Below are 13494 nucleotides of genomic sequence, written 5' to 3'. Positions count from 1 at the left end.
AATGGGGGAAGTCGGAGAGGGGTCACGAGCTCGAGAACTGATTCAATGCGCTGTGTGCTTTTTGATTTCGTCATCGCTAATTTTTCAAAAAACCCCTGCTTTAACAAACACGAGCTCGAGATTCGTGATTGCTTTTGTCGGGTGTTTTTTCAGAAAACACCTTGCTTTTGACGAGAACGGAGCTGATGCGTACGCATCAGTGCGCATGGGAAATCTTCTGTATATATATATATATATATGTATATATATATATATATATAGTATATATATATATATATAATATATACATATATACATACAATACATACATAATACATACATACATACATACATACATACATATAAGAGGAAATGGGTATGCTTGGTCACAGCACAAAATTTGTGCTTGGTTGAGGTTCATATTCTCCTCCACTCATTCAAATGGGGGACCACATTCATATGGGTTGGGGAGTACATAGTGATATGACCACCATTTGACTGAGTGGAATGAGAATGAAACACCTTACTACCAAGCCCACAAAATTTGTACTTGGTACTAAGCATACCTATTTCTCTCTCTCTCTTATCTTATATATATATATATATATATATATATATATATATATATATATATTATAATGAAATTAACATTTGTTTTTAGTAAAATAAAAAAAAATCAAAGTCGGTAATTCTAAAAGTTTGTGTTAAACATTAAAAATATATTCAACTTCTTTATGAAGTTAGACGAGAAGATAAAAGATGAATGAACTAAGGAAAAGATAATAGCATAAGAAATTCAGCTCCAACCTAATATCACAATCGATATGGATGATAAATATACTACTCTAGAATTATCTAGGAAAAAGATAAAGATGGATAATGATTGATCTTGGCTCAATAAAAAATAGAAGGAATAAAGACATTATTTTCTAAATATTTTATAGAATAGTATATTATTTTTTGAGTAAAATAAGAAATCTTTAGAATGGATTTTCATTAACTTTTTTTAAAATAACTTTTATATGCTTATGTGGATGTTTTTATCACACAGAAGTGTATTAGAATTAGCATTAATCTTTAGTTTATGATTTTTAATGAAATCTATCGATGATTATAAAAAAACTCCATATTCTCTTTATACTATTTTAGCCCACTTTTAATCAATCATCTTATTTTATTGGCTTTAATTTGTTTTCCTTTTATAACATTATTTTTCAAGTATTTTTTATTTTTGTAACACTATACTTCCTTAGGTAAACCTTGGTTTAATGTCTGTCCAAATACCATTAAAATCTAAATTGACTTCAAGTTATATTTATTTTGTGTCAATTTAATTATCAACATTATAATTTAAATTGGGTGTAGTTCATTCAAATAAATATCAACGATGATAAATAATCACAATGCTAAAGTTTAGAGAAAGACATAGGTGAGCAAAAACTATCAAAGTGGAACTGATAAACAAATTTTAGTAAGGAAATAAACTAAAAATACTTAATCATGGTATCTGACCATGTGCAATGCATGTGGATATAACCTTTTGTGTGTGGGGGGGTGTGTTGTTGACACAATTTATGATGACATGAATATCTCTCCTACAAATTTGAAACAAATATAAAGTGAAGTTTATATTTAGTGGCCTTTAATAAGAATTTTTATAATGTAAAATGTTACCTTCATATTTAAAGATCTTGAAATCTAATAGTGCTATTACATACTTATCTTTTATCATGTCTTTAAAAATTGATCCTTCGTTGGTAGTCATATCCCCAAATAAAGTTACACACAGAGTCATGCTACTGTGTAGGAAAAATAAAAAGGTTAATTTTAAAAAGCGCCCGCGCAAGCAGGTGTGGACGAAGCGGAAGCGAGAATGTCGGCTTGAGTAACGCAAACATTGGTGAGAATCCAATGCCCCGAAAACCTAAGGGTTCCTCCGTAAGGTTCGTCCACGGAGGGTGAGTCAGGGCCTAAGATTAGGCCGAAAGGCGTAGTCGATGGACAACATTTTTTTGCTTACGCTATTGTAAATAAAGTATCATGTGTATACCTTTTATCCATTATAGTGATTTTCCTCTTCTTATCTCGCTCGTTATATCTCGTAAGTCATAACATAATTGATCAATGGTTTCAAGTTATTCTCTATTGTAAGATTATTTGCATGTAACTTTATAATAAGTTTATGATTCATTTAATATTTGAAGAATAAAGTGTGAGAATTTATAAATATATACTAACTAATTTTTTCTTGCATCTTTCATAGAAAATGCTTCTTTGATTGGGACAAAGTTGTTCAATATGTTCTTTAAAGGATACTAATTCGGTGCTTTCTTAGTAGATATGCCTTTTGTCAATGTTAATTCAATTGATTCATAGGCATTTCCAAATTTTGGGTTGGTTTTCTTCACTTTTCCATTTGAAATAAAAACAACTTGACTCTTTTAAAGGATATATCTGAATTTTTTAATAGTTTCTCCATACATAACTCTTTTTTTATGTAAATATTATGAACATCAGAGATTAATATTTGTAAAACATAATCAATTAATGCTAGATTAGTTTATTATAGTCTTTTATCAAATTTTTTATTTAGTCTTCTATCAATTAATATTACTTATGTAAATTTACTGCCCCAACTTATTAGTAAAATTATATTTAGTTACTTTAATTTATACAGTGATGTTTGTTTGGGTGGAAAGTTGATGTTTTCATTGTGTAACTTATTACAGTTTTAGTCGTTATAATAAGTTTTAAAAGTCTGATCTTTTTATAAGATCTCCTTACATAATAAAATAAAGAAAATTACAACTCTTCTTAAATAAACGCAACAGATATTTATTTATCGCTGCTTGTGTGGGATCATTGTCTGTATTGGGGACATTAGTATCCGTGGATTACCAACCGATCAGATCAATCCGGAGTTTCGTTGATTCGCGAAGGAATCAAGAAACCGAAGCAATTATCTTGGCAACAGCGAGATAACCACTCTTCTCTAGATACGATCTCAAGGAAAGGAACCAGGCTATGGATCTGACGAACTCCTCTTCCTTATGTCGAAGAACTTGATCCGATCTCCTCCTCATCTTTAAAATTCGTGCTCCTCAGTCTCTGATTCAGCAGGGCTTCGCCAAAGCTCGAGAATTCTAGATCCCTACAAATGAAGGCCCTAGAATTGTATTTATAGGCTTCGAAACCTCCGTTTTTGGATAAGAAAGACTGATTCAATCTTATCCTTAATTATAACCACTTTATCACGTTCTTGGATAATATTAGATTAGTTGAAACAAATCCAGGTAGTTAACAGTTGGAAACGGCTCAAAACAGCTCAAAACGGCCTTTCTGGGCCTACAGACACCCTCAGTGTCTCGGCCTTGGCCGAGACACCTCGGGTGTCTCCGCTAAGGCCCGGGGCATTGTTTTGTACATCCCGTCTGTTTCCGCCGTATCTTCGTCGTCCGAACTCGGAATTACGCGATTCAAAGTGTGAAGGAAAGCCGACAAGGAGATCTACAAGCTCCCATGGTTGAATCACATGTGGAGTATATGAAACACGAGGGGCGCTTCGTCTTTCGTAAGCGAAGCGTAGCTCCCGATCAGTTCGTATCTTCGTTATTCTGCAGTTCCGTTGCTTCACAGGTTCGTCGACTTACTTCATGCACTCCTCGACATCAATTAAGGTTCCATGACTCGGATAGTGACGTTCATCATCTTCTCTCTGCTTCGAGCTACGTGCGAGAGCCCGTAGGTAATTTTTGACGCCTATAATGTTAACTTTAATTTATCAATATATTTTTCAAACTATTATACCTTAATTGGATGTTTTAAACTAATCTTATAGCTATTTTTTTTACCAGTATCAACTTAGACTATTTTTTGATGCTGAAAAAAAGGGATAGTAAAACTTAAATTGGAAATTAAATTTATATATCTTAATGAAAAAATATCAAAAAATTACTTTTTTTGCCAAGTTGAAATTTCATCTGCTTTTTTGTGATTTTACACTTTTGAGGGTGTGTTTTACAATTTTTAGAACTTTGAGGGTGTTTTTTTAAAATTTTAAAATTCTAACTAGTATGGTTGTAATTTTCATAATTCATGTGTTGATAGTAAGTTTTCAAATGTGAGGATATGTCTTGCAACTTCAAAATTTTTAGACTATTTTCTGCAATTGTTGAAACTTTGGATTATTTTTAGTAGAATTTAAAATTTTAGTGGTCCACTAATAATTTCCAGGTTTGATGTGTACTACTTATAAGTTTTAAAGTTTAAGTTTTTTTCGTACAATTTTTAACTTCTGAGGGAGTTTTTTTAATTTTTGTAACTTTGAGGTTAGTTTTTGTAAAAAAATTTAAATTTTCTGGTGCATAATGGTAATCACTTGGATTCATCTAAGATATTTTCAACTTTTGAAATTTTAGAATTTTAGGGTGCTTTTTATAATTTGAAAATTTAAGGGTGTTTCTATAATTTTTAAAATATTAAGGGTGTTAATTACTAATTTTAAAATCTTAGGGGGTTACTGTTAATTTTCAAATTTCAAATTTCATATTTATTGTCTTAAGTTTTGAAAAGTCATGGTATTCTATGTAATTATGAACTTTTGAGGTTGTTTTGTTCAAATTTCAAAAAAATTTGGGTTTTTATAGTACTTCATGTATTATAGTATGTTAGCTACCTATGATTTCTTTATCTTATCAACCTAATATTGTGGAGCTATTTCATATATTTTATTAATTATTTGTTTAAATCGTTGAGTTATAGGTAGTTTACATGGTATTAGTATATAATATAATAAGAATTAGGATATATTAAGATTTAAATGTAATATTCAACATAGTTAAGGGTAACATTGATGTGTACTGGTTGTAAAGTTTGAAATTTCAAGGCTTTGTTTGTAATTTTTAATTTTTGAGGGAGTTTTTTTTACAATTTTCGTAACATTGAGGTTATGCTTGTAGGCATCGAAAATTGCCTATAGGCCTCCACGAACAGCTCAGTGTTAAGAAACGATGATGAACATAGCTATCCGACGCACAGGAGTTCGATTGATGTCGGTGAACGATTGAAGTGAATCGACGAACTACGAGAACTAACAGAATTTTGGAATAACGAAGGTACAGGCTAATCGGGAGCCCCGCGATGTTTACAAAAGGAACAACGCCCTTCATGTCTCATTCGTTCTACAGATGATCCAACCATCGGAACTGATAGAACTCCTTGTCGGATTTCCAACGTACTTCGAATCACTCAAATCCGAGTTCAGACGAAGAATTTACAGCGGAAATGGGCAAATACACCATAACGGAGTGTCTCGGCTCAGGTGGAGACACCATGGGGTGTCTCCAACGCAGAATTGGGCCTTTGTGTAATTTTAACCGCCCGGAACCCCTCAAGCCTATAAATACAAGCCTCAGACCCTCATTTTGGGAGATCTGGAATTCTTGTGCCTCGGTGAAGCCCTGCCGGATTGAAGACTTAAAAGTACACAGATTTCAGAGAGGAGGAGGAGTTAGATCTGCAGCCCGGTTCGTTCCTTAGGATTATCCCGTTGCGGTAATCTTAAGAAGAGTGATTATCTCGCTTCGCCGAGATAAGAGCTACAGTTTCTCGATCCCTTCGCGGATAGACGAAGCTCTGCCCAATTTTTCAGCAATCAGATCTGATCGATGGTGGTCCACGGATAAACCCCGGCACAGGCAAAGATCCTACGCAAGCAGAAGACCGGACGATCAAGATCCCCGTGGCTGAAGAGGTCGAGTACGAATTCGACCCGCAGAAATTTGAAGAGTATATCTCCTCCTCCTCCTCCAGATCTGCTCCTCCTCATAAGCACAGGAAGATCTCCTCCTCCCAGAAGATCCGCCGGTCTCCATATCTGAAGACCTAAGAAGTCGATCTCCACGTCGTCCTGGCTGTAGTTGCATCTTGCAATGATTCGCCAGCATCAAATGAGGCCAGACCTGCACATCTGAATTCCTTTGTGATCAAGGAGCCGACTGCTGAAGGCGCGCCAACTTTATCAAAGAGAGCACGTCAAAGGAAACGCCAACGCCTTGTGCGCCAATTCGCCAAGGCTTCGGATCAGGTGGACGGACTCCATTACCAAGCGGATTGGGAGTTCAGAAAGCGCCAAGTGACTAAGCTATCGCCACAACAAGCATCGGGACTCTCCTCCCAATCTCTAATTAACAAATGAGTTCAGGTCAAACGAACCCGTTCTATCCTCGAGGAGCGCGTCCAGAAGCGCCGTGCACTTATTGTACACACCCAGATCCTTGTGCGAGAGGCACGAGAATTGTAGCGGGAAGAGGTGATCAAGAAATCACCAAGATCTAAGCAGGTTTGGGTGCCGAAGGCTAAGTCAACGCCCCTACCCGATAAAAGACATCAGTCGTGTCTCTCGGTCGATTCCAGATCCAAAGCTGGTTCCCAGCTTTCGTCAAGTTCAGATCTCGCTCCTTTTAATCCCGCACCTCCGGTGATGCTCCGGGACAATATGGACATAGCACTGCGAGTCATTGTCCAAGATCCCGTTGATGTCTCACGCTCACGAAAGCGTGACTCGAAACGTGCGACTCTTGAGAGCACTGACAAGACAACGAATCCTCAGAAGGAAACATGTTCGTCAGACGACGACGTTATACCTGAGGAGTCGTGCCAACACACGATACGTTGCTCCGACAATCATGTCGATGAGTTGTACTATCGAGCTAGGGGTACGAACAAATCTCGAAAGAAAAGTACCCGAGAAACGGACTCTCATTGTCCGTGTAACAAAATTATCAGGGCAGTATTATCAGCGTGTAGCTGCCCCAAGACCGCTCCATGGAGGGTCTCGATATTCGAGAGTATCTCCACAGAAGCATTAAAACCCAAATCAAGACGTTTTAGCAAGAGGCGATCGGTCGATCAAGGTGACGAACCCCCAGAGGTCACCATCAATATGGTTGATAAGGGAAAATCGATTCGACCTTCTAGCTCTGATCCGCTTGTATCGCATCGTTTAACTCGTCTACGTGCAGGGACTACTAGACGTAGAGATTATTTGAGGATGACCAGAGGACTATCCTCGGACGATGAAGCGTCAGACGCTTGCTCGGCAGTCACTTCAGAAGCCACCGTATCCAGTCCCGGACAATCTCGTGAAGTGTTTATGATTAACACCGACGAAGTAGCCAAAATGGTTGAGGATGCCTTGGCCAAGCAGAAACAGGCATTCAAGATCGAAATGGAAATGGCTATGCTACGAATGAGGGAAGAGCATGACCAACAAATTCGGGCTCTGTCCAATCAATTCGGTGAATCCAGTCATCGCAACAATGCTAATCAAACATATAGCGATTCAGATACGGATGAACATCTTAAGGCTGATGACCCTCTCATTGACCAGAACGCTAGGTGTGGTCCCACTAAAGACAACAATACTGAGGGTGGTCCCACCAAAGATGATAATGCTGGGGGTGGCCGCATTATTCCTCTCGAAAATTGTTCAAAACAAGATATAGATAAGGACGAAAAGATGAAGGACCTTGAGAGCAAAATTAACGCTTTAATGTCTGCTCAAGAGGTAAAGAAGACCAGCATTCCGTGTCCTTACCCGAAAGAGTGGGATGCGATCCCGTATCCAGCAAAGTTCAACTTGATCAACTTCACGCCGTTCGACGGGAAGGGCTCGCCTACTCAGCATCTAATCTACTTTAAGTCCCATTTGGGCACGATTTCTGGCAACGAGCCCTTGATGGTGCGGTCATTCGTTGGTACCCTTCGTGGGCCTGCCTTCGATTGGTACCGCCGTCTCAAACCCGGAAGCATCACTAGCTGGGAGGACCTGGAGAGCATGTTCCTTGGTCATTTCTTCGATGATGACGCTGAAGTGTCAATCAGGACACTCTTCGATGAGAAACAGAAAGACAGAGAGTCGGTGGATACCTTTATCAAACGCTTCCGTAATCAGGCAATGAACTGCAAGGATCCCGTCACGGAGGAATTTGTCTTGCAGACTTGTCATAAAAATTTGTCCATTAACATCTTGGACGTTATGGGAGTAGAGCCGCTCAATACCTGGAAAGAATTGAAGGTGCGCGGAGAGCAGGCCGAACGCTTCCTTAGAAGGAGGAAGGTCGAAAGAAGCCAACCGATGGCTAACCCTCTGCATCCGAGTCTCATTTCCCATGATGAAGGGAAGATACCTACAACGGTTATTGATGTTAATCAGACATTGCAACATCATCCCCGAAGACAGCAGAAGACTTCGGATTCGAGGCTCCAAAAAGAGTACTCATTCAAGGACGAGGACGTTCCAGCCATCTTCGAGACCCTTCTTGAAAACAACAAGATCAAGCTGCCACCCATCACAAATCAGGAGGAAGCTGACGGTACTGCGGATCCAAAGTACTGCGCGTACCATAGGAGGATTTTTCATCCCACTAAGACTTGCTTTACTTTAAAGAATATCATCCAAACCTTGGTTGAAGCCGGCGTCATAACGCTAGGATAAACCAAATAAGAACGGCAACACTCCGATAAGTATAAGAGTATAAACTGGTCCTTCCTAGACTCCGACAAGTATAAGAGTATAAACTGCTTCTCAATCCTCCGACCGGTATAAGAGGTTAAACTGCTTCCTGATACTCCAATAGGTATATGAGTCTAAACTATTCCCACTCTTGACGGGAAGTTTCTGGAGAATTTTTACATGTAATATTCTTAAGGATAACTCGATCATACAACTGAATACAATGGTAAACCCAGCTTCACAAAGGAAGCTGGGGGTGGATAATTTATGTAACAGGAAGTTTCCAGAAGAATGTTAAATGTAATATTCTTAGGGATAACCTGGTCATTATGAATAAAGTGATAAACACTAAACTCTTACTGTGATTTTCGAACACTCTTTTGCTGAGACGAGATTCGATCACTTCATTAGATCAATCTTCCCTCACAAAACTCCCATGGGTGTTCGACGACTCATAGTCTTCCACTATAAAATCCCTCACTGATCAAATTTATTGACAGTGGGTTCACTAAAATTCTTTCTAGTTTAATCCATTCAAACTTCCATTATGTTCGTGCACTCAACACTTTAATGGTTAGAGTCCGGATATAATGCTTGGAATTTTAATTTGTCCATCCTTGACAAATTGTCAAACCCCTTCGTGTTAAGTCTCTATCACTTAACACCAGGAACCCCTTTTGAGTGATTTGTACAAGTCAACACCCCCACTATAATTTGTACTCCCAAGTCAAAATCCCCTCTCGATTCTCCCAATGAACGAGAGGTCCACAAATCGAGCGATCAAACCTTCCTACAGTTAGGATCGTCTCAAACATCCCCCTCGGTCAAACCTTCCTACAGTTAGGGCCAAACTCAAAATCCCCTCTTGATTCCTCCAATGAACGAGAGGTCCACTTTCAAATCGAGTGATCAAACCTTCCTACAGTTAGGGTCATCTCAAGCTCCTGTTTGGTCAAACCTTCCTACAGTTAGGACCAAAACCACAATTTACTCTCGATAAATGAGAAATTTATCTTTAGTTTGGTAATCAAACCTTCCGACAGTTAGGGTTATCCGAATCTTTTCGATTCTCGGAGTGGAAATCTCACTCCTAGTTTCACCTTTCCGGATTCTGGGGGTGGAGATCCCACCTCGAGTCTCCTTTCCAACTGGAGATAGAATATAAAATTCTTCCTCTTCGGCGTTGGGAGATAGAATATAAAATTCTCCCTCTCCCATCTCGGGTTCGTCTTTGCCCCAAGAGAAGACACCACCTTTTTCAAATCCCAAAATCTGTGCCTCACAGGTATAGGAAGTTTATCCCGAATCCTAAGCAGGGATAAGTCTGCGCCTAACACGCGCTGCCGGTTTAGTCTTTTTCCGCACAGTTAGTCTTTGACCGTAAAAAGGACAAAAGACCACATACTCAACATTGTGGTAGGTTGTTATTAATAACACCAAAATCCGTACTTCACACGCACGGAGAATTTTATCCCGAATCCTAAGTAGGGATAGGTCAACGCCTAACACGCGTTGCCGGTTTAGTCTTTCACCGATTGAAGCAGACACCAGAATTTCAGTCTGGGGACTTTTATCCTGAATCCTAAGTAAGGATGAGTCAGCGCCTAACACGCGCTGCCGGGTAGCCTATTCCCGTAACAATGGCGAAGTCTACGTATTCAAAGTCGTAGCATCAAGTCTAAGGGAGTTTATTCCTTTAGCACAACGTCACATTCGGAACGGATTTCAACAATCCGCTTGCTAGCCCGACTCAAACGGTAGTCGGTAAAGGCATATCAAATCCGTTGATGGCTGAAGATTTGCCAAAAATCCTAAGTCAACGTCTGATACACGTCGCTGTTTAGTCTTTTCACAGGAGAAAGACGAAGTCTACGTATTCAATATCGTAGCACTAAAAGGGTTAACTCTTTTATCTTAGCGTCACATGCAGGACGGACTTAAACAATCCGCGTGCTAGCCCGACTCAAACGGTAGTTGGTAAAGGCACATCAAACCCGTTGATGGCTGAGAATTTACCAAAAATTCTATAAATGCGAGTCATTGACGCATCAACTTTATTAGTTGATCTTGTGACTTGAGCATCCAACAACTTCGGGATAAGATCCAAGATCCATATCTGCAGACGAAACAACTTTAATAGTTGGTCCTGCAGCCCTAAAATTTGAGACCGTCACGCTCTAATACCTTAAGAGCTTAAACTGTGTATACTCCAGAAAACGCACGAGTATAAACTGTGTTAATGGCAATTCGAAACCCTAGGTCAACACCGGTCAACACGTAACCCTAGGTCAACGTCAGTCAACGCGTTGCGATGAAAAAGTTAACGCCAGGCGATCCGAAACCCTAGGTCAACGCCAGTCAACACGTAACCCTAGGTCAACGCCAATCAACGTGTTGCAATACAAAAGTCAACGCGAGTCAATATATCATGACGAAGATAGTCAGTTCAAAGTCAATGACACGAGCCAAACTCAACTCATCAGTGTTAGATTTGAGACTTCGACGACGGCCAGACGATAAACGCAACGCCGGAAGGATTTCAGTTATTCGTCAAAGCATCGAATAAACTGAAGATTGAAGAAGTCAAGAATCGAAGCTAACTACAGGTCCTTCACGCCGACTGAAGGCTGGACCAATCACATCCAAAGTATTCCAGCCTCTTATACAAAAGAAACGAGTCTGGAACGCTTTGGAGGGGGTATCTGTAGGCATCGAAAATTGCCTATAGGCCTCCACGAACAGCTCAGTGTTAAGAAACGATGATGAACGTAGCTATCCGACTCACAGGAGTTCGATTGATGTCGGTGAACGATTGAAGTGAATCGACGAACTACGAGAACTAACAGAATTTCGGAATAACGAAGGTACAGGCTAATGGGGAGCCCCGTGATGTTTACAAAAGGAACAACGCCCTTCGTGTCTCATTCTTTCTACAGATGATCCAACCATCGGAACTGATAGAACTCCTTGTCGGCTTTCCAACGTACTTCGAATCACTCAAATCCGAGTTCAGACGAAGAATTTACAGCGGAAATGGGCAAATACACCATAACGGAGTGTCTCGGACTAATGAGACACCCTAAGGTGTCTCGGCTAAGGCCGAGACACCCTAGGGTGTCTCGGCCAAGGCTGAGACACACTAGGGTGTCTCGACCCAAACCGAGACACCCTAGGGTATCTCGGATCAAGCCCGGAACCCCTCAAGCCTATAAATACAAGCCTCAGACCCTCATTTTGGGAGATCTGGAATTCTTGTGCCTCGGCGAAGCCCTGCCGGATTGAAGACTTAAAAGTACACAGATTTCAGAGAGGAGGAGGAGTTAGATCTGCAGCTCGGTTCGTTCCTTAGGATTATCCCGTTGCGTTAATCTTAAGAAGAGTGATTATCTCGCTTCGCCGAGATAAGAGCTACAGTTTCTCGATCCCTTTGCGGATAGACGAAGCTCTGCCTAATTTTTCAACAATCAGATCTGATCGATGGTGGTCCACGGATAAACTCCGGCACAGGCAAAGATCCCACGTAAGCAGAAGACCGATAAACGATCTCTGCGTTTGTTTGATAAAGTTGAAGCAGAAGACCGATAAACGATCTCTGCGTTTGTTTGATAAAGTTGTAAACTTGTTTTATTTTCATTGTGTAAGGAGATCTTATATGATAAAGTTGTAAACTTGTTTTATTTTCATTGTGTAAGGAGATCTTATAAAAAGATTAACTTTTTATTTCATTCGAGTTTATTTTAACGACTAAAGTTGTAATAGATTCGATAGCAATGAAAATAACAATTTTCGACGCAACCAATGCTTTGCAAATTTTAAAATTTCAGGTGCCTAATGGTAATCCTATGGATTCATCTATGATATTTTAAAGTTTTGAAATTTTAGAATTTCAAGGTGTTCTTTTGTAATTTGAACTTCTGAGGATGTTTCGACAATTTTTAAAAAATTAATGGTGTTAATTGCAAATCTTAAATTTAGGGTGGTAACTACAAATTTTGTAACAGAAATGAGAATGTTAAGATGGTCTTGTGGATATACACTAAAAGCTAAGATAAGAAATGATTACATCTTTAGTAAATTAAAATTTGCTCCTATTGAGGATAAAATGAGAGAGAATCAATAAAGACGGTACAACCATGTACAACGTAGACCTCCTAGTACACCGGTTAGAAAAAATGATAATATTATAGTTAATAAATTAAAGAGATCTAGAAGTGAACCCAGAAGGAGTTAGTTGGAGGTAATTAAGAAAGATATGATTATTATTAGCTTAATAGAGGAGATGATCCATAATAGAATGGAATGGAAGAATAAGGGGCTGTTTGTTTCACTCATTTTATGGAAAATGAATAACATTTGGAGCTGACAGTGGTAAAATCGTAATTAAAGGATTCCAAATAAATCCTAATCTTGAGTTTGATTAAAAAAAATTATAGACTTCAAAATCTATGAAGTGGTCAAAATAGTGGTTTTTTATGGAAACCCAAAACCTCTCCGTTTGAGAGGAATTGGGGCAAAAGTCTGACATCCTGTACTTTCTCTCTTTTCTCTTTCTTATTCGAATTCCGCCTCTTCACGAACCCAAGATCTAGTTGAGGCTGTTCCCGCTGTTCTTCTCCCGCCTCATCTCGGTCTTCTTCGCGCCTCTTTTCCTGCCGTTCGTCGTGGTTCGAGGCGGTCCCCAAGGGTCTAGAGGACGGATCAGGTGCAGGCGACCTCCGAGACCATGGTCTTCATGGCGGAGAGGATGGAGGGGTCGGTGAGGTGGGGCATGTGCTCCAGCACGTCGAGCTAGGGCCGCTGGTACTGCTGCACTTGCTGCTCGGTGCCGTCGGAGGGCAAAGACCTGCTGGATGATGAGTTGAGGCACTCCATGATGTAGGAGAGGATGGGGAAGCTCTTCAAGTTTTAATCCATGGAGATGTTTAGAGGATTCATATATTAATCGAATCGAATTGAATTGGAAAAGAAGATGACGAAGGATGTCCTTAATTAATTTGTTG

The sequence above is a fragment of the Asparagus officinalis genome, chromosome 9, assembly GCF_001876935.1.
Source record: "Asparagus officinalis chromosome 9, Aspof.V1, whole genome shotgun sequence".
Lineage (NCBI taxonomy): Eukaryota > Viridiplantae > Streptophyta > Magnoliopsida > Asparagales > Asparagaceae > Asparagus > Asparagus officinalis.
This window is presented reverse-complemented; position numbering follows the sequence as displayed.